A 22,535-nucleotide genomic window follows, 5' to 3' on the forward strand; every position below is an offset into this window, starting at 1 on the left:
TAGCAAAGGATAGTTTCAATCTGCCTACCTCTGGGTTATGGGTCCAGCATGCTTCCATTGCAGTACTCTGCTGCACATGTAAGTGCAAGAGATCCTGAAGCACTCACTCATCATGGGAAAGTACCAATGTGTTTATTCATTGGTTGATGGAAGAAACATCTTACAAAAACTCTCCAGATTATTGATTTTTTAATGTTTTTCTAGGAAACGTTCTAGATGTATGCTTATTAGCCTTTGTCAGTATGTACTGTTTGCAAAGTGTCTCTGTGGCGCAATCGGTTAGTGTGTTCAGCTATTAACCAAAAGGTTGGTGGTTCAATCCCACCCAGCGACGTAATTGACCTTGTGATCAGATTTTGGTGATATTTAAGTAGACAAGTCAAAATTTCAAACCCACTCTTATTGTGTAGGGTACCTGGCCTTCTCTGATGTAATCAGAGTTAGATTTGATTCAGTGATTTTATAAAAAACAGCTAGGAAGCACAATTTAGCAGTGGGTTGCAGAGAAAAAAAATATGCTGGCAGAAAAATCCAATTGAGTGATTAAACAGCTCTTCATTTTCTGGCTTTATTTTTATGCTAACAAATTTGTTCTCTGAAAAGTGTCCACAAAGCCAAGTCTCTGATTAACACCTTTGTAAGGATGGTTTTTCACCTATTACTAAATTAAACTTGCTTCATTGGAAAGGCAGCAAGATGCATCCTCATTTCAATGTCTACTGAAATAATACAAGTTGACACCAGGAAACATTAACGCCACTGCATCCTTGCTGCTTTCTCATGTGGAAGTCTGTTTAATGTGAAAACAAGGTGATATCTAATTAGCACACAGGTAAGGAATTAAGAAAATCTTTATTTAAGGGTGAAGATGTTTCTCACAAAATTGTTGACCCAATGCATCATTGAAATTCAAGCTGGAAAGATGAATTTAATATATCACTTGTACATTTTGTATTGCTCTTCTGGTGACAATGTAGTTTGTTTTTGTCAATTACCATTTTAATAATAGGGTAAAGAAAATGAAGTGGATTTTTGAAAGAAAACAATACTGTCAATATACTATTAAAACAAATTAAAATGGTAAAAGTTATTGTACTTTAAGTAAAAATAAAAGAGACAAAATATCAATCCCAGTTTTGGATTACTTTAATTAACAAAAAAAAATGCATATAGCAGAGGATAGTTTCAATCTGCCTACCTCTGGGTTATGGGCCCAGCATGCTTCCATTGCAGTACTCTGCTGCACATGTAAGTGCAAGAGATCCTGAAGCACTCACTCATCATGGGAAAGTACCAATGTGTTTCTTCGTTGGTTGATGGAAGAAACATCTTACAAAAACTCTCCAGTTTATTGACTTTTTAAAGTTTTGCTAGGAAACGTTTTAGATGAATGCTTATTAGCCTTTGTCAGTATGGACTTTTGCAAAGTGTCTCTGTGGCGCAATCAGTTAGTATGTACGGCTATTAACCAAAAGGTTGGTGGTTCAATCCCACCCAGGGACCTAATTGACCTTGTTATCAGATTTTGGTGATCTTTAAGTAGACAAGTCAAAATTTCAAACCCCCTGTTATGGTGTAGGGTACTTGGCCTTCTCTGATGTAATCAGAGTTAGATTTGATTCAGTGATTTTATAAAAACAGCTAGGAAGCACAATTTAGCAGTGGGTTGCAGAGAAAAAAAATATGCTGGCAGAAAAATCCAATTGAGTGACTAAACAGCTCTTTATTTTCTGGCTTTATTTTTATGCTAACAAATTTGTTCTCTGAAAAGTGTCCAAAAAGCCAAGTCTCTGATTAACACCTTTGTAAGGATGGTTTTTCACCTATTACTAAATTAAACTTGCTTCATTGGAAAGGCAGCAAGATGCATCCTCATTTCAATGTCTACTGAAATAATACAGGTTGACACCAGGAAACATTAACGCCACTGCAACCTTGCTGCTTTCTCATGTGGAAGTCTGTTTAATATGAAAACAAGGTGATATCTAATTAGCACACAGGTAAGGAATTAAGAAAATCTTTATTTAAGGGTGAAGATGTTTCTCACAAAATCGTTGCCCCAATGCATCATTGAAATTCAAGCTGGAAAGATGATTTTAATATATCACTTGTACATTTTGTATTGCTCTTCTGGTGACAATGTAGTTTGTTTTTGTCAATTACCATTTTAATAATAGGGTAAAGAAAATGAAGTGGATTTTTGAAAGAAAACAATACTGTCAATATACTATTAAAACAAATTAAAATGGTAAAAGTTATTGTACTTTAAGTAAAAATAAAAGAGCCAAAATATCAATCCCAGTTTTGGATTACTTTAATTAACAAAAAAAAAATGCATATAGCAGAGGATAGTTTCAATCTGCCTACCTCTGGGTTATGGGCCCAGCATGCTTCCATTGCAGTACTCTGCTGCACATGTAAGTGCAAGAGATCCTGAAGCACTCACTCATCATGGGAAAGTACCAATGTGTTTCTTCGTTGGTTGATGGAAGAAACATCTTACAAAAACTCTCCAGATTATTGACTTTTTAAAGTTTTTCTAGGAAACGTTTTAGATGAATGCTTATTAGCCTTTGTCAGTATGAACTTTTGCAAAGTTTCTCTTTGGCGCAATCAGTTAGTATGTATGGCTATTAACCAAAAGGTTGGTGGTTCAATCCCACCCAGGGACCTAATTGACCTTGTTGTCAGATTTTGGTGATCTTTAAGTAGACAAGTCAAATTTCATACCCCCTGTTATGGTGTAGGGTACCTGGCCTTCTCTGATGTAATCAGAGTTAGATTTGATTCAGTGATTTTATAAAAACATCTAGGAAGCACAATTTAGCAGTGGGTTGCAGAGAAAAAGAAATATGCTGGCAAAAAAATCAAATTGCGTGATTAAACAGCTCTTCATTTTCTGGCTTTATTTTTATGCTAACAAATTTGTTCTCTGAAAAGTGTCCACAAAGCCAAGTCTCTGATTAACACCTTTGTAGGGATGGTTTTTCACCTATTACTAAATTAAACTTGCTTCATTGGAAAGGCAGCAAGATGCATCCTCATTTCAATGTCTACTGAAATAATACAGGTTGACACCAGGAAACATTAACGCCACTGCATCCTTGCTGCTTTCTCATGTGGAAGTCTGTTTAATGTGAAAACAAGGTGATATCGAATTAGCACACAGGTAAGGAATTAAGAAAATCTTTATTTAAGGGTGAAGATGTTTCTCACAAAATCGTTGACCCAATGCATCATTGAAATTCAAGCTGGAAAGATGATTTTAATATATCACTTGTACATTTTGTATTGCTCTTCTGGTGACAATGTAGTTTGTTTTTGTCAATTACCATTTTAATAATAGGGTAAAGAAAATGAAGTGGATTTTTGAAAGAAAACAATTCTGTCAATATACTATTAAAACAAATTAAAATGGTAAAAGTTATTGTACTTTAAGTAAAAATAAAAGAGACAAAATATCAATCCCAGTTTTGGATTACTTTAATTAACAAAAAAAAAATGCATATAGCAGAGGATAGTTTCAATCTGCCTACCTCTGGGTTATGGGCCCAGCATGCTTCCATTGCAGTACTCTGCTGCACATGTAAGTTCAAGAGATCCTGAAGCACTCACTCATCATGGGAAAGTACCAATGTGTTTATTCATTGGTTGATGGAAGAAACATCTTACAAAAACTCTCCAGATTATTGATTTTTTAATGTTTTTCTAGGAAACGTTCTAGATGTATGCTTATTAGCCTTTGTCAATATGTATTGTTTGCAAAGTGTCTCTGTGGCGCAATCAGTTAGTGTGTTCGGCTATTAACCAAAAGGTTGGTGGTTCAATCCCACCCAGGGACCTAATTGACCTTGTTGTCAGATTTTGGTGATCTTTAAGTAGACAAGTCAAATTTCATACCCCCTGTTATGGTGTAGGGTACCTGGCCTTCTCTGATGTAATCAGAGTTAGATTTGATTCAGTGATTTTATAAAAACATCTAGGAAGCACAATTTAGCAGTGGGTTGCAGAGAAAAAGAAATATGCTGGCAAAAAAATCAAATTGCGTGATTAAACAGCTCTTCATTTTCTGGCTTTATTTTTATGCTAACAAATTTGTTCTCTGAAAAGTGTCCACAAAGCCAAGTCTCTGATTAACACCTTTGTAGGGATGGTTTTTCACCTATTACTAAATTAAACTTGCTTCATTGGAAAGGCAGCAAGATGCATCCTCATTTCAATGTCTACTGAAATAATACAGGTTGACACCAGGAAACATTAACGCCACTGCATCCTTGCTGCTTTCTCATGTGGAAGTCTGTTTAATGTGAAAACAAGGTGATATCTAATTAGCACACAGGTAAGGAATTAAGAAAATCTTTATTTAAGGGTGAAGATGTTTCTCACAAAATCGTTGACCCAATGCATCATTGAAATTCAAGCTGGAAAGATGATTTTAATATATCACTTGTACATTTTGTATTGCTCTTCTGGTGACAATGTAGTTTGTTTTTGTCAATTACCATTTTAATAATAGGGTAAAGAAAATGAAGTGGATTTTTGAAAGAAAACAATTCTGTCAATATACTATTAAAACAAATTAAAATGGTAAAAGTTATTGTACTTTAAGTAAAAATAAAAGAGACAAAATATCAATCCCAGTTTTGGATTACTTTAATTAACAAAAAAAAAATGCATATAGCAGAGGATAGTTTCAATCTGCCTACCTCTGGGTTATGGGCCCAGCATGCTTCCATTGCAGTACTCTGCTGCACATGTAAGTTCAAGAGATCCTGAAGCACTCACTCATCATGGGAAAGTACCAATGTGTTTATTCATTGGTTGATGGAAGAAACATCTTACAAAAACTCTCCAGATTATTGATTTTTTAATGTTTTTCTAGGAAACGTTCTAGATGTATGCTTATTAGCCTTTGTCAATATGTATTGTTTGCAAAGTGTCTCTGTGGCGCAATCAGTTAGTGTGTTCGGCTATTAACCAAAAGGTTGGTGGTTCAATCCCACCCAGGGACGTAATTGACCTTGTGATCAGATTTTGGTGATATTTAAGTAGACAAGTCAAAATTTCAAACCCCCTCTTATTGTGTAGGGTACCTGGCCTTCTCTGATGTAATCAGAGTTAGATTTGATTCAGTGATTTTATAAAAAACAGCTAGGAAGCACAATTTAGCAGTGGGTTGCAGAGAAAAAAAATATGCTGGCAGAAAAATCCAATTGAGTGATTAAACAGCTCTTCATTTTCTGGCTTTATTTTTATGCTAACAAATTTGTTCTCTGAAAAGTGTCCACAAAGCCAAGTCTCTGATTAACACCTTTGTAAGGATGGTTTTTCACCTATTACTAAATTAAACTTGCTTCATTGGAAAGGCAGCAAGATGCATCCTCATTTCAATGTCTACTGAAATAATACAAGTTGACACCAGGAAACATTAACGCCACTGCATCCTTGCTGCTTTCTCATGTGGAAGTCTGTTTAATGTGAAAACAAGGTGATATCTAATTAGCACACAGGTAAGGAATTAAGAAAATCTTTATTTAAGGGTGAAGATGTTTCTCACAAAATTGTTGACCCAATGCATCATTGAAATTCAAGCTGGAAAGATGAATTTAATATATCACTTGTACATTTTGTATTGCTCTTCTGGTGACAATGTAGTTTGTTTTTGTCAATTACCATTTTAATAATAGGGTAAAGAAAATGAAGTGGATTTTTGAAAGAAAACAATACTGTCAATATACTATTAAAACAAATTAAAATGGTAAAAGTTATTGTACTTTAAGTAAAAATAAAAGAGACAAAATATCAATCCCAGTTTTGGATTACTTTAATTAACAAAAAAAAATGCATATAGCAGAGGATAGTTTCAATCTGCCTACCTCTGGGTTATGGGCCCAGCATGCTTCCATTGCAGTACTCTGCTGCACATGTAAGTGCAAGAGATCCTGAAGCACTCACTCATCATGGGAAAGTACCAATGTGTTTCTTCGTTGGTTGATGGAAGAAACATCTTACAAAAACTCTCCAGTTTATTGACTTTTCAAAGTTTTGCTAGGAAACGTTTTAGATGAATGCTTATTAGCCTTTGTCAGAATGGACTTTTGCAAAGTGTCTCTGTGGCGCAATCAGTTAGTATGTACGGCTATTAACCAAAAGGTTGGTGGTTCAATCCCACCCAGGGACCTAATTGACCTTGTTATCAGATTTTGGTGATCTTTAAGTAGACAAGTCAAAATTTCAAACCCCCTGTTATGGTGTAGGGTACTTGGCCTTCTCTGATGTAATCAGAGTTAGATTTGATTCAGTGATTTTATAAAAAACAGCTAGGAAGCACAATTTAGCAGTGGGTTGCAGAGAAAAAAAATATGCTGGCAGAAAAATCCAATTGAGTAATTAAACAGCTCTTTATTTTCTGGCTTTATTTTTATGCTAACAAATTTGTTCTCTGAAAAGTGTCCACAAAGCCAAGTCTCTGATTAACACCTTTGTAAGGATGGTTTTTCACCTATTACTAAATTAAACTTGCTTCATTGGAAAGGCAGCAAGATGCATCCTCATTTCAATGTCTACTGAAATAATACAGGTTGACACCAGGAAACATTAACGCCACTGCATCCTTGCTGCTTTCTCATGTGGAAGTCTGTTTAATATGAAAACAAGGTGATATCTAATTAGCACACAGGTAAGGAATTAAGAAAATCTTTATTTAAGGGTGAAGATGTTTCTCACAAAATCGTTGCCCCAATGCATCATTGAAATTCAAGCTGGAAAGATGATTTTAATATATCACTTGTACATTTTGTATTGCTCTTCTGGTGACAATGTAGTTTGTTTTTGTCAATTACCATTTTAATAATAGGGTAAAGAAAATGAAGTGGATTTTTGAAAGAAAACAATACTGTCAATATACTATTAAAACAAATTAAAATGGTAAAAGTTATTGTACTTTAAGTAAAAATAAAAGAGCCAAAATATCAATCCCAGTTTTGGATTACTTTAATTAACAAAAAAAAATGCATATAGCAGAGGATAGTTTCAATCTGCCTACCTCTGGGTTATGGGCCCAGCATGCTTCCATTGCAGTACTCTGCTGCACATGTAAGTTCAGGAGATCCTGAAGCACTCACTCATCATGGGAAAGTACCAATGTGTTTCTTCGTTGGTTGATGGAAGAAACATCTTACAAAAACTCTCCAGATTATTGACTTTTTAAAGTTTTTCTAGGAAACGTTTTAGATGAATGCTTATTAGCCTTTGTCAGTATGAACTTTTGCAAAGTGTCTCTGTGGCGCAATCAGTTAGTATGTATGGCTATTAACCAAAAGGTTGGTGGTTCAATCCCACCCAGGGACCTAATTGACCTTGTTATCAGATTTGGGTGATCTTTAAGTAGACAAGTCAAATTTCATACCCCCTGTTATGGTGTAGGGTACCTGGCCTTCTCTGATGTAATCAGAGTTAGATTTGATTCAGTGATTTTATAAAAACATCTAGGAAGCACAATTTAGCAGTGGGTTGCAGAGAAAAAGAAATATGCTGGCAAAAAAATCAAATTGCGCGATTAAACAGCTCTTCATTTTCTGGCTTTATTTTTATGCTAACAAATTTGTTCTCTGAAAAGTGTCCACAAAGCCAAGTCTCTGATTAACACCTTTGTAGGGATGGTTTTTCACCTATTACTAAATTAAACTTGCTTCATTGGAAAGGCAGCAAGATGCATCCTCATTTCAATGTCTACTGAAATAATACAGGTTGACACCAGGAAACATTAACGCCACTGCATCCTTGCTGCTTTCTCATGTGGAAGTCTGTTTAATGTGAAAACAAGGTGATATCTAATTAGCACACAGGTAAGGAATTAAGAAAATCTTTATTTAAGGGTGAAGATGTTTCTCACAAAATCGTTGACCCAATGCATCATTGAAATTCAAGCTGGAAAGATGATTTTAATATATCACTTGTACATTTTGTATTGCTCTTCTGGTGACAATGTAGTTTGTTTTTGTCAATTACCATTTTAATAATAGGGTAAAGAAAATGAAGTGGATTTTTGAAAGAAAACAATACTGTCAATATACTATTAAAACAAATTAAAATGGTAAAAGTTATTGTACTTTAAGTAAAAATAAAAGAGACAAAATATCAATCCCAGTTTTGGATTACTTTAATTAACAAAAAAAAATGCATATAGCAGAGGATAGTTTCAATCTGCCTACCTCTGGGTTATGGGCCCAGCATGCTTCCATTGCAGTACTCTGCTGCACATGTAAGTTCAAGAGATCCTGAAGCACTCACTCATCATGGGAAAGTACCAATGTGTTTCTTCGTTGGTTGATGGAAGAAACATCTTACAAAAACTCTCCAGATTATTGACTTTTTAAAGTTTTTCTAGGAAACGTTTTAGATGAATGCTTATTAGCCTTTGTCAGTATAGACTTTTGCAAAGTGTCTCTGTGGCGCAATCAGTTAGTATGTATGGCTATTAACCAAAAGGTTGGTGGTTCAATCCCACCCAGGGACCTAATTGACCTTGTTATCAGATTTTGGTGATCTTTAAGTAGACAAGTCAAATTTCATACCCCCTGTTATGGTGTAGGGTACCTGGCCTTCTCTGATGTAATCAGAGTTAGATTTGATTCAGTGATTTTATAAAAACATCTAGGAAGCATAATTTAGCAGTGGGTTGCAGAGAAAAAGAAATATGCTGGCAAAAAAATCAAATTGCGCGATTAAACAGCTCTTCATTTTCTGGCTTTATTTTTATGCTAACAAATTTGTTCTCTGAAAAGTGTCCACAAAGCCAAGTCTCTGATTAACACCTTTGTAGGGATGGTTTTTCACCTATTACTAAATTAAACTTGCTTCATTGGAAAGGCAGCAAGATGCATCCTCATTTCAATGTCTACTGAAATAATACAGGTTGACACCAGGAAACATTAACGCCACTGCATCCTTGCTGCTTTCTCATGTGGAAGTATGTTTAATGTGAAAACAAGGTGATATCTAATTAGCACACAGGTAAGGAATTAAGAAAATCTTTATTTAAGGGTGAAGATGTTTCTCACAAAATCGTTGACCCAATGCATCATTGAAATTCAAGCTGGAAAGATGATTTTAATATATCACTTGTACATTTTGTATTGCTCTTCTGGTGACAATGTAGTTTGTTTTTGTCAATTACCATTTTAATAATAGGGTAAAGAAAATGAAGTGGATTTTTGAAAGAAAACAATACTGTCAATATACTATTAAAACAAATTAAAATGGTAAAAGTTATTGTACTTTAAGTAAAAATAAAAGAGACAAAATATCAATCCCAGTTTTGGATTACTTTAATTAACAAAAAAAAAATGCATATAGCAGAGGATAGTTTCAATCTGCCTACCTCTGGGTTATGGGCCCAGCATGCTTCCATTGCAGTACTCTGCTGCACATGTAAGTTCAAGAGATCCTGAAGCACTCACTCATCATGGGAAAGTACCAATGTGTTTCTTCGTTGGTTGATGGAAGAAACATCTTACAAAAACTCTCCAGATTATTGACTTTTTAAAGTTTTTCTAGGAAACGTTTTAGATGAATGCTTATTAGCCTTTGTCAGTATAGACTTTTGCAAAGTGTCTCTGTGGTGCAATCAGTTAGTATGTATGGCTATTAACCAAAAGGTTGGTGGTTCAATCCCACCCAGGGACCTAATTGACCTTGTTATCAGATTTTGGTGATCTTTAAGTAGACAAGTCAAATTTCATACCCCCTGTTATGGTGTAGGGTACCTGGCCTTCTCTGATGTAATCAGAGTTAGATTTGATTCAGTGATTTTATAAAAACATCTAGGAAGCACAATTTAGCAGTGGGTTGCAGAGAAAAAGAAATATGCTGGCAAAAAAATCAAATTGCGTGATTAAACAGCTCTTCATTTTCTGGCTTTATTTTTATGCTAACAAATTTGTTCTCTGAAAAGTGTCCACAAAGCCAAGTCTCTGATTAACACCTTTGTAGGGATGGTTTTTCACCTATTACTAAATTAAACTTGCTTCATTGGAAAGGCAGCAAGATGCATCCTCATTTCAATGTCTACTGAAATAATACAGGTTGACACCAGGAAACATTAACGCCACTGCATCCTTGCTGCTTTCTCATGTGGAAGTCTGTTTAATGTGAAAACAAGGTGATATCTAATTAGCACACAGGTAAGGAATTAAGAAAATCTTTATTTAAGGGTGAAGATGTTTCTCACAAAATTGTTGCCCCAATGCATCATTGAAATTCAAGCTGGAAAGATGATTTTAATATATCACTTGTACATTTTGTATTGCTCTTCTGGTGACAATGTAGTTTTTTTGTCAATTACCATTTTAATAACAGGGTAAAGAAAATTAAGTGGATTTTTGAAAGAAAACTATACTGTCAATATACTATTAAAACAAATTAAAATGGTAAAAGTTATTGTACTTTAAGTAAAAATAAAAGAGCAAAAATATCAATCCCAGTTTTGATTACTTAAATTAACAAAAAAAATGCATATAGCAAAGGATAGTTTCAATCTGCCTACCTCTGGGTTATGGGTCCAGCATGCTTCCATTGCAGTACTCTGCTGCCCATGTAAGTGCAAGAGATCCTGAAGCACTCACTCATCATGGCAAAGTACCAATGTGTTTATTCGTTGGTTGATGGAAGAAACATCTTACAAAAACTCTCCAGATTATTGATTTTTTAATGTTTTTCTAGGAAACGTTCTAGATGTATGCTTATTAGCCTTTGTCAGTATGTACTTTTTGCAAAGTGTCTCTGTGGCGCAATCGGTTAGTGTGTTTGGCTATTAATCAAAAGGTTGGTGGTTCAATCCCACCCAGGGACGTAATTAACCTTGTGATCAGATTTTGGTGATATTTAAGTAGACAAGTCAAAATGTCAAACCTCCTCTTATGGTGTAGGGTACATGGCCTTCTCTGATGTAATCAGAGTTAGATTTGATTCAGTGATTTTATAAAAAACAGCTAGGAAGCACAATTTAGCAGTGGGTTGCAGAGAAAAAAAATATGCTGGCAGAAAAATCCAATCGAGTGATTAAAGAGCTCTTCATTTTCTGGCTTTATTTTTATGCTAACAAATTTGTTCTCTGAAAAGTGTCCACAAAGCCAAGTCTCTGATTAACACCTTTGTAAGGATGGTTTTTCACCTATTACTAAATTAAACTTGCTTCATTGGAAAGGCAGCAAGATGCATCCTCATTTCAATGTCTACTGAAATAATACAAGTTGACACCAGGAAACATTAACGCCACTGCATCCTTGCTGCTTTCTCATGTGGAAGTCTGTTTAATGTGAAAACAAGGTGATATATAATTAGCACACAGGTAAGGAATTAAGAAAATCTTTATTTAAGGGTGAAGATGTTTCTCACAAAATTGTTGACCCAATGCATCATTGAAATTCAAGCTGGAAAGATGATTTTAATATATCACTTGTACATTTTGTATTGCTCTTCTGGTGACAATGTAGTTTGTTTTTGTCAATTACCATTTTAATAATAGGGTAAAGAAAATGAAGTGGATTTTTGAAAGAAAACAATACTGTCAATATACTATTAAAACAAATTAAAATGGTAAAAGTTATTGTACTTTAAGTAAAAATAAAAGAGACAAAATATCAATCCCAGTTTTGGATTACTTTAATTAACAAAAAAAAAATGCATATAGCAGAGGATAGTTTCAATCTGCCTACCTCTGGGTTATGGGCCCAGCATGCTTCCATTGCTGTACTCTGCTGCACATGTAAGTGCAAGATATCCTGAAGAACTCACTCATCATGGGAAAGTACCAATGTGTTTCTTCGTTGGTTGATAGAAGAAACATCTTACAAAAATTCTCCAGATTATTGATTTTTTTAAGTTTTTCTAGGAAACGTTTTAGATGAATGCTTATTAGCCTTTGTCAGTATTGACTTTCGCAAAGTGTCTCTGTGGCGCAATCAGTTAGTATGTATGGCTATTAACCAAAAGGTTGGTGGTTCAATCCCACCCAGGGACCTAATTGACCTTGTTATCAGATTTTGGTGATCTTTAAGTAGACAAGTCAAATTTCATACCCCCTGTTATGGTGTAGGGTACCTGGCCTTCTCTGATGTAATCTGAGTTAGATTTGATTCAGTGATTTTATAAAAACATCTAGGAAGCACAATTTAGCAGTGGGTTGCAGAGAAAAAGAAATATGCTGGCAAAAAAATCAAATTGCGTGATTAAACAGCTCTTCATTTTCTGGCTTTATTTTTATGCTAACAAATTTGTTCTCTGAAAAGTGTCCACAAAGCCAAGTCTCTGATTAACACCTTTGTAGGGATGGTTTTTCACCTATTACTAAATTAAACTTGCTTCATTGGAAAGGCAGCAAGATGCATCCTCATTTCAATGTCTACTGAAATAATACAGGTTGACACCAGGAAACATTAACGCCACTGCATCCTTGCTGCTTTCTCATGTGGAAGTCTGTTTAATGTGAAAACAAGGTGATATCTAATTAGCACACAGGTAAGGAATTAAGAAAATCTTTATTTAAGGGTGAAGATGTTTCTCACAAAATTGTTGCCCCAATGCATCATTGAAATTCAAGCTGGAAAGATGATTTTAACATATCACTTGTACATTTTGTATTGCTCTTCTGGTGACAATGTAGTTTTTTTGTCAATTACCATTTTAATAACAGGGTAAAGAAAATTAAGTGGATTTTTGAAAGAAAACTATACTGTCAATATACTATTAAAACAAATTAAAATGGTAAAAGTTATTGTACTTTAAGTAAAAATAAAAGAGCAAAAATATCAATCCCAGTTTTGATTACTTAAATTAACAAAAAAAATGCATATAGCAAAGGATAGTTTCAATCTGCCTACCTCTGGGTTATGGGTCCAGCATGCTTCCATTGCAGTACTCTGCTGCCCATGTAAGTGCAAGAGATCCTGAAGCACTCACTCATCATGGCAAAGTACCAATGTGTTTATTCGTTGGTTGATGGAAGAAACATCTTACAAAAACTCTCCAGATTATTGATTTTTTAATGTTTTTCTAGGAAACGTTCTAGATGTATGCTTATTAGCCTTTGTCAGTATGTACTTTTTGCAAAGTGTCTCTGTGGCGCAATCGGTTAGTGTGTTTGGCTATTAACCAAAAGGTTGGTGGTTCAATCCCACCCAGGGACGTAATTAACCTTGTGATCAGATTTTGGTGATATTTAAGTAGACAAGTCAAAATGTCAAACCTCCTCTTATGGTGTAGGGTACATGGCCTTCTCTGATGTAATCAGAGTTAGATTTGATTCAGTGATTTTATAAAAAACAGCTAGGAAGCACAATTTAGCAGTGGGTTGCAGAGAAAAAAAATATGCTGGCAGAAAAATCCAATCGAGTGATTAAAGAGCTCTTCATTTTCTGGCTTTATTTTTATGCTAACAAATTTGTTCTCTGAAAAGTGTCCACAAAGCCAAGTCTCTGATTAACACCTTTGTAAGGATGGTTTTTCACCTATTACTAAATTAAACTTGCTTCATTGGAAAGGCAGCAAGATGCATCCTCATTTCAATGTCTACTGAAATAATACAAGTTGACACCAGGAAACATTAACGCCACTGCATCCTTGCTGCTTTCTCATGTGGAAGTCTGTTTAATGTGAAAACAAGGTGATATATAATTAGCACACAGGTAAGGAATTAAGAAAATCTTTATTTAAGGGTGAAGATGTTTCTCACAAAATTGTTGACCCAATGCATCATTGAAATTCAAGCTGGAAAGATGATTTTAATATATCACTTGTACATTTTGTATTGCTCTTCTGGTGACAATGTAGTTTGTTTTTGTCAATTACCATTTTAATAATAGGGTAAAGAAAATGAAGTGGATTTTTGAAAGAAAACAATACTGTCAATATACTATTAAAACAAATTAAAATGGTAAAAGTTATTGTACTTTAAGTAAAAATAAAAGAGACAAAATATCAATCCCAGTTTTGGATTACTTTAATTAACAAAAAAAAAATGCATATAGCAGAGGATAGTTTCAATCTGCCTACCTCTGGGTTATGGGCCCAGCATGCTTCCATTGCTGTACTCTGCTGCACATGTAAGTGCAAGATATCCTGAAGAACTCACTCATCATGGGAAAGTACCAATGTGTTTCTTCGTTGGTTGATAGAAGAAACATCTTACAAAAATTCTCCAGATTATTGATTTTTTTAAGTTTTTCTAGGAAACGTTTTAGATGAATGCTTATTAGCATTTGTCAGTATGTACTTTTGCAAAGTGTCTCTGTGGCGCAATCAGTTAGTGTGTACGGCTATTAACCAAAAGGTTGGTGGTTCAATCCCACCCAGGGACGTAATTGACCTTGTTATCAGTTTTTGGTGATCTTTAAGTAGACAAGTCAAATTTCATACCCCCTGTTATGGTGTAGGGTACCTGGCCTTCTCTGATGTAATCAGAGTTAGATTTGATTCAGTGATTTTATAAAAACATCTAGGAAGCACAATTTAGCAGTGGGTTGCAGAGAAAAAGAAATATGCTGGCAAAAAAATCAAATTGCGTGATTAAACAGCTCTTCATTTTCTGGCTTTATTTTTATGCTAACAAATTTGTTCTCTGAAAAGTGTCCACAAAGCCAAGTCTCTGATTAACACCTTTGTAGGGATGGTTTTTCACCTATTACTAAATTAAACTTGCTTCATTGGAAAGGCAGCAAGATGTATCCTCATTTCAATGTCTACTGAAATAATACAGGTTGACACCAGGAAACATTAACGCCACTGCATCCTTGCTGCTTTCTCATGTGGAAGTCTGTTTAATGTGAAAACAAGGTGATATCTAATTAGCACACAGGTAAGGAATTAAGAAAATCTTTATTTAAGGGTGAAGATGTTTCTCACAAAATTGTTGACCCAATGCATCATTGAAATTCAAGCTGGAAAGATGATTTTAATATATCACTTGTACATTTTGTATTGCTCTTCTGGTGACAATGTAGTTTGTTTTTGTCAATTACCATTTTAATAATAGGGTAAAGAAAATGAAGTGGATTTTTGAAAGAAAACAATACTGTCAATATACTATTAAAACAAATTAAAATGGTAAAAGTTATTGTACTTTAAGTAAAAATAAAAGAGACAAAATATCAATCCCAGTTTTGGATTACTTTAATTAACAAAAAAAAAATGCATACAGCAGAGGATAGTTTCAATCTGCCTACCTCTGGGTTATGGGCCCAGCATGCTTCCATTGCAGTACTCTGCTGCACATGTAAGTTCAAGAGATCCTGAATCACTCACTCATCATGGGAAAGTACCAATGTGTTTCTTCGTTGGTTGATGGAAGAAACATCTTACAAAAACTCTCCAGATTATTGACTTTTTAAAGTTTTTCTAGGAAACGTTTTAGATGAATGCTTATTAGCCTTTGTCAGTATGGACTTTCGCAAAGTGTCTCTGTGGCGCAATCAGTTAGTATGTACGGCTATTAACCAAAAGGTTGGTGGTTCAATCCCACCCAGGGACCTAATTGACCTTGTTATCAGATTTTGGTGATCTTTAAGTAGACAAGTCAAAATTTCAAACCCCCTGTTATGGTGTAGGGTACCTGGCCTTCTCTGATGTAATCAGAGTTAGATTTGATTCAGTGATTTTATAAAAACAGCTAGGAAGCACAATTTAGCAGTGGGTTGCAGAGAAAAAAAATATGCTGGCAGAAAAATCCAATTGAGTGATTAAACAGCTCTTTATTTTCTGGCTTTATTTTTATGCTAACAAATTTGTTCTCTGAAAAGTGTCCACAAAGCCAAGTCTCTGATTAACACCTTTGTAAGGATGGTTTTTCACCTATTACTAAATTAAACTTGCTTCATTGGAAAGGCAGCAAGATGCATCCTCATTTCAATGTCTACTGAAATAATACAGGTTGACACCAGGAAACATTAACGCCACTGCATCCTTGCTGCTTTCTCATGTGGAAGTCTGTTTAATGTGAAAACAAGGTGATATCTAATTAGCACACAGGTAAGGAATTAAGAAAATCTTTATTTAAGGGTGAAGATGTTTCTCACAAAATCGTTGCCCCAATGCATCATTGAAATTCAAGCTGGAAATATGATTTTAATATATCACTTGTACATTTTGTATTGCTCTTCTGGTGACAATGTAGTTTGTTTTTGTCAATTACCATTTTAATAATAGGGTAAAGAAAATGAAGTGGATTTTTGAAAGAAAACAATACTGTCAATATACTATTAAAACAAATTAAAATGGTAAAAGTTATTGTACTTTCAGTAAAAATAAAAGAGCCAAAATATCAATCCCAGTTTTGGATTACTTTAATTAACAAACAAAAAAATGCATATAGCAGAGGATAGTTTCAATCTGCCTACCTCTGGGTTATGGGCCCAGCATGCTTCCATTGCTGTACTCTGCTGCACATGTAAGTGCAAGAGATCCTGAAGCACTCACTCATCATGGGAAAGTACCAATGTGTTTCTTCGTTGGTTGATAGAAGAAACATCTTACAAAAACTCTCCAGATTATTGACTTTTTTAAGTTTTTCTAGGAAACGTTTTAGATGAATGCTTATTAGCCTTTGTCAGTATGGACTTTTGCAAAGTGTCTCTGTGGCGCAATCGGTTAGTGTGTTTGGCTATTAACCAAAAGGTTGGTGGTTCAATCCCACCCAGGGACGTAATTAACCTTGTTATCAGATTTTGGTGATCTTTAAGTAGACAAGTCAAAATTTCAAACCCCCTGTTATGGTGTAGGGTACCTGGCCTTCTCTGATGTAATCAGAGTTAGATTTGATTCAGTGATTTTATAAAAACAGCTAGGAAGCACAATTTAGCAGTGGGTTGCAGAGAAAAAAAATATGCTGGCAGAAAAATCCAATCGAGTGATTAAACAGCTCTTCATTTTCTGGCTTTATTTTTATGCTAACAAATTTGTTCTCTGAAAAGTGTCCACAAAGCCAAGTCTCTGATTAACACCTTTGTAAGGATGGTTTTTCACCTATTACTAAATTAAACTTGCTTCATTGGAAAGGCAGCAAGATGCATCCTCATTTCAATGTCTACTGAAATAATACAAGTTGACACCAGGAAACATTAACGCCACTGCATCCTTGCTGCTTTCTCATGTGGAAGTCTGTTTAATGTGAAAACAAGGTGATATCTAATTAGCACACAGGTAAGGAATTAAGAAAATCTTTATTTAAGGGTGAAGATGTTTCTCACAAAATTGTTGACCCAATGCAACATTGAAATTCAAGCTGGAAAGATGATTTTAATATATCACTTGTACATTTTGTATTGCTCTTCTGGTGACAATGTAGTTTGTTTTTGTCAATTACCATTTTAATAATAGGGTAAAGAAAATGAAGTGGATTTTTGAAAGAAAACAATACTGTCAATATACTATTAAAACAAATTAAAATGGTAAAAGTTATTGTACTTTAAGTAAAAATAAAAGAGACAAAATATCAATCCCAGTTTTGGATTACTTTAATTAACAAAAAAAAAATGCATATAGCAGAGGATAGTTTCAATCTGCCTACCTCTGGGTTATGGGCCCAGCATGCTTCCATTGCAGTACTCTGCTGCACATGTAAGTTCAAGAGATCCTGAAGCACTCACTCATCATGGGAAAGTACCAATGTGTTTCTTTGTTGGTTGATGGAAGAAACATCTTACAAAAACTCTCCAGATTATTGACTTTTTAAAGTTTTTCTAGGAAACGTTTTAGATGAATGCTTATTAGCCTTTGTCAGTATGGACTTTTGCAAAGTGTCTCTGTGGCGCAATCAGTTAGTATGTACGGCTATTAGCCAAAAGGTTGGTGGTTCAATCCCACCCAGGGACCTAATTGACCTTGTTATCAGATTTTGGTGATCTTTAAGTAGACAAGTCAAAATTTCAAACCCCCTGTTATGGTGTAGGGTACCTGGCCTTCTCTGATGTAATCAGAGTTAGATTTGATTCAGTGATTTTATAAAAACAGCTAGGAAGCACAATTTAGCAGTGGGTTGCAGAGAAAAAAAATATGCTGGCAGAAAAATCCAATTGAGTGATTAAACAGCTCTTTATTTTCTTGCTTTATTTTTATGCTAACAAATTTGTTCTCTGAAAAGTGTCCACAAAGCCAAGTCTCTGATTAACACCTTTGTAAGGATGGTTTTTCACCTATTACTAAATTAAACTTGCTTCATTGGAAAGGCAGCAAGATGCATCCTCATTTCAATGTCTACTGAAATAATACAGGTTGACACTAGGAAACATTAATGCCACTGCATCCTTGCTGCTTTCTCATGTGGAAGTCTGTTTAATGTGAAAACAAGGTGATATCTAATTAGCACACAGGTAAGGAATTAAGAAAATCTTTATTTAAGGGTGAAGATGTTTCTCACAAAATCGTTGCCCCAATGCATCATTGAAATTCAAGCTGGAAAGATGATTTTAATATATCACTTGTACATTTTGTATTGCTCTTCTGGTGACAATGTAGTTTGTTTTTGTCAATTACCATTTTAATAATAGGGTAAAGAAAATGAAGTGGATTTTTGAAAGAAAACAATACTGTCAATATACTATTAAAACAAATTAAAATGGTAAAAGTTATTGTACTTTCAGTAAAAATAAAAGAGCCAAAATATCAATCCCAGTTTTGGATTACTTTAATTAACAAACAAAAAAATGCATATAGCAGAGGATAGTTTCAATCTGCCTACCTCTGGGTTATGGGCCCAGCATGCTTCCATTGCTGTACTCTGCTGCACATGTAAGTGCAAGAGATCCTGAAGCACTCACTCATCATGGGAAAGTACCAATGTGTTTCTTCGTTGGTTGATAGATGAAACATCTTACAAAAACTCTCCAGATTATTGACTTTTTTAAGTTTTTCTAGGAAACGTTTTAGATGAATGCTTATTAGCATTTGTCAGTATGTACTTTTTGCAAAGTGTCTCTGTGGCGCAATCAGTTAGTGTGTACGGCTATTAACCAAAAGGTTGGTGGTTCAATCCCACCCAGGGACGTAATTGACATTGTTATCAGATTTTGGTGATCTTTAAGTAGACAAGTCAAATTTCATACCCCCTGTTATGGTGTAGGGTACCTGGCCTTCTCTGATGTAATCAGAGTTAGATTTGATTCAGTGATTTTATAAAAACATCTAGGAAGCACAATTTAGCAGTGGGTTGCAGAGAAAAAGAAATATGCTGGCAAAAAAATCAAATTGCGCGATTAAACAGGTCTTCATTTTCTGGCTTTATTTTTATGCTAACAAATTTGTTCTCTGAAAAGTGTCCACAAAGCCAAGTCTCTGATTAACACCTTTGTAGGGATGGTTTTTCACCTATTACTAAATTAAACTTGCTTCATTGGAAAGGCAGCAAGATGCATCCTCATTTCAATGTCTACTGAAATAATACAGGTTGACACCAGGAAACATTAACGCCACTGCATCCTTGCTGCTTTCTCATGTGGAAGTCTGTTTAATGTGAAAACAAGGTGATATCTAATTAGCACACAGGTATGGAATTAAGAAAATCTTTATTTAAGGGTGAAGATGTTTCTCACAAAATCGTTGACCCAATGCATCATTGAAATTCAAGCTGGAAAGATGATTTTAATATATCACTTGTACATTTTGTATTGCTCTTCTGGTGACAATGTAGTTTGTTTTTGTCAATTACCATTTTAATAATAGGGTAAAGAAAATGAAGTGGATTTTTGAAAGAAAACAATACTGTCAATATACTATTAAAACAAATTAAAATGGTAAAAGTTATTGTACTTTAAGTAAAAATAAAAGAGACAAAATATCAATCCCAGTTTTGGATTACTTTAATTAACAAAAAAAAATGCATATAGCAGAGGATAGTTTCAATCTGCCTACCTCTGGGTTATGGGCCCAGCATGCTTCCATTGCAGTACTCTGCTGCACATGTAAGTTCAAGAGATCCTGAAGCACTCACTCATCATGGGAAAGTACCAATGTGTTTCTTCGTTGGTTGATGGAAGAAACATCTTACAAAAACTCTCCAGATTATTGACTTTTTAAAGTTTTTCTAGGAAACGTTTTAGATGAATGCTTATTAGCCTTTGTCAGTATAGACTTTCGCAAAGTGTCTCTGTGGCGCAATCAGTTAGTATGTATGGCTATTAACCAAAAGGTTGGTGGTTCAATCCCACCCAGGGACCTAATTGACCTTGTTATCAGATTTTGGTGATCTTTAAGTAGACAAGTCAAATTTCATACCCCCTGTTATGGTGTAGGGTACCTGGCCTTCTCTGATGTAATCAGAGTTAGATTTGATTCAGTGATTTTATAAAAACATCTAGGAAGCACAATTTAGCAGTGGGTTGCAGAGAAAAAGAAATATGCTGGCAAAAAAATCAAATTGCGTGATTAAACAGCTCTTCATTTTCTGGCTTTATTTTTATGCTAACAAATTTGTTCTCTGAAAAGTGTCCACAAAGCCAAGTCTCTGATTAACACCTTTGTAGGGATGGTTTTTCACCTATTACTAAATTAAACTTGCTTCATTGGAAAGGCAGCAAGATGCATCCTCATTTCAATGTCTACTGAAATAATACAGGTTGACACCAGGAAACATTAACGCCACTGCATCCTTGCTGCTTTCTCATGTGGAAGTCTGTTTAATGTGAAAACAAGGTGATATCTAATTAGCACACAGGTAAGGAATTAAGAAAATCTTTATTTAAGGGTGAAGATGTTTCTCACAAAATTGTTGCCCCAATGCATCATTGAAATTCAAGCTGGAAAGATGATTTTAATATATCACTTGTACATTTTGTATTGCTCTTCTGGTGACAATGTAGTTTTTTTGTCAATTACCATTTTAATAACAGGGTAAAGAAAATTAAGTGGATTTTTGAAAGAAAACTATACTGTCAATATACTATTAAAACAAATTAAAATGGTAAAAGTTATTGTACTTTAAGTAAAAATAAAAGAGCAAAAATATCAATCCCAGTTTTGATTACTTAAATTAACAAAAAAAATGCATATAGCAAAGGATAGTTTCAATCTGCCTACCTCTGGGTTATGGGTCCAGCATGCTTCCATTGCAGTACTCTGCTGCCCATGTAAGTGCAAGAGATCCTGAAGCACTCACTCATCATGGCAAAGTACCAATGTGTTTATTCGTTGGTTGATGGAAGAAACATCTTACAAAAACTCTCCAGATTATTGATTTTTTAATGTTTTTCTAGGAAACGTTCTAGATGTATGCTTATTAGCCTTTGTCAGTATGTACTTTTTGCAAAGTGTCTCTGTGGCGCAATCGGTTAGTGTGTTTGGCTATTAACCAAAAGGTTGGTGGTTCAATCCCACCCAGGGACGTAATTAACCTTGTGATCAGATTTTGGTGATATTTAAGTAGACAAGTCAAAATGTCAAACCTCCTCTTATGGTGTAGGGTACATGGCCTTCTCTGATGTAATCAGAGTTAGATTTGATTCAGTGATTTTATAAAAAACAGCTAGGAAGCACAATTTAGCAGTGGGTTGCAGAGAAAAAAAATATGCTGGCAGAAAAATCCAATCGAGTGATTAAAGAGCTCTTCATTTTCTGGCTTTATTTTTATGCTAACAAATTTGTTCTCTGAAAAGTGTCCACAAAGCCAAGTCTCTGATTAACACCTTTGTAAGGATGGTTTTTCACCTATTACTAAATTAAACTTGCTTCATTGGAAAGGCAGCAAGATGCATCCTCATTTCAATGTCTACTGAAATAATACAAGTTGACACCAGGAAACATTAACGCCACTGCATCCTTGCTGCTTTCTCATGTGGAAGTCTGTTTAATGTGAAAACAAGGTGATATATAATTAGCACACAGGTAAGGAATTAAGAAAATCTTTATTTAAGGGTGAAGATGTTTCTCACAAAATTGTTGACCCAATGCATCATTGAAATTCAAGCTGGAAAGATGATTTTAATATATCACTTGTACATTTTGTATTGCTCTTCTGGTGACAATGTAGTTTGTTTTTGTCAATTACCATTTTAATAATAGGGTAAAGAAAATGAAGTGGATTTTTGAAAGAAAACAATACTGTCAATATACTATTAAAACAAATTAAAATGGTAAAAGTTATTGTACTTTAAGTAAAAATAAAAGAGACAAAATATCAATCCCAGTTTTGGATTACTTTAATTAACAAACAAAAAAATGCATATAGCAGAGGATAGTTTCAATCTGCCTACCTCTGGGTTATGGGCCCAGCATGCTTCCATTGCTGTACTCTGCTGCACATGTAAGTGCAAGATATCCTGAAGAACTCACTCATCATGGGAAAGTACCAATGTGTTTCTTCGTTGGTTGATAGAAGAAACATCTTACAAAAATTCTCCAGATTATTGATTTTTTTAAGTTTTTCTAGGAAACGTTTTAGATGAATGCTTATTAGCATTTGTCAGTATGTACTTTTGCAAAGTGTCTCTGTGGCGCAATCAGTTAGTGTGTACGGCTATTAACCAAAAGGTTGGTGGTTCAATCCCACCCAG

At 34.7% G+C, this 22,535-nt stretch overlaps 4 non-coding genes across 4 annotated transcripts; all 4 read left to right on the forward strand.

Annotated features, from left to right (window-relative positions):
- Nucleotides 1-10,778: 10,778 nt before the first annotated feature.
- Nucleotides 10,779-10,852, forward strand: TRNAN-AUU (transfer RNA asparagine (anticodon AUU)). Its single transcript has one exon. It is a non-coding gene; the product is annotated as a tRNA-Asn (tRNA).
- A 2,261-nt stretch (nt 10,853-13,113) lies between these two features.
- On the forward strand, nt 13,114-13,187 carry TRNAN-AUU (transfer RNA asparagine (anticodon AUU)). The gene has a single exon. It is a non-coding gene; the product is annotated as a tRNA-Asn (tRNA).
- A 3,435-nt stretch (nt 13,188-16,622) lies between these two features.
- TRNAN-AUU (transfer RNA asparagine (anticodon AUU)) lies at nt 16,623-16,696 on the forward strand. The gene has a single exon. It is a non-coding gene; the product is annotated as a tRNA-Asn (tRNA).
- A 4,599-nt stretch (nt 16,697-21,295) lies between these two features.
- Nucleotides 21,296-21,369, forward strand: TRNAN-AUU (transfer RNA asparagine (anticodon AUU)). The gene has a single exon. It is a non-coding gene; the product is annotated as a tRNA-Asn (tRNA).
- Nucleotides 21,370-22,535: the final 1,166 nt, after the last annotated feature.

The sequence above is a fragment of the Pseudophryne corroboree genome (assembly GCF_028390025.1).
Source record: "Pseudophryne corroboree isolate aPseCor3 chromosome 11 unlocalized genomic scaffold, aPseCor3.hap2 SUPER_11_unloc_2, whole genome shotgun sequence".
Classification (NCBI taxonomy): domain Eukaryota; kingdom Metazoa; phylum Chordata; class Amphibia; order Anura; family Myobatrachidae; genus Pseudophryne; species Pseudophryne corroboree.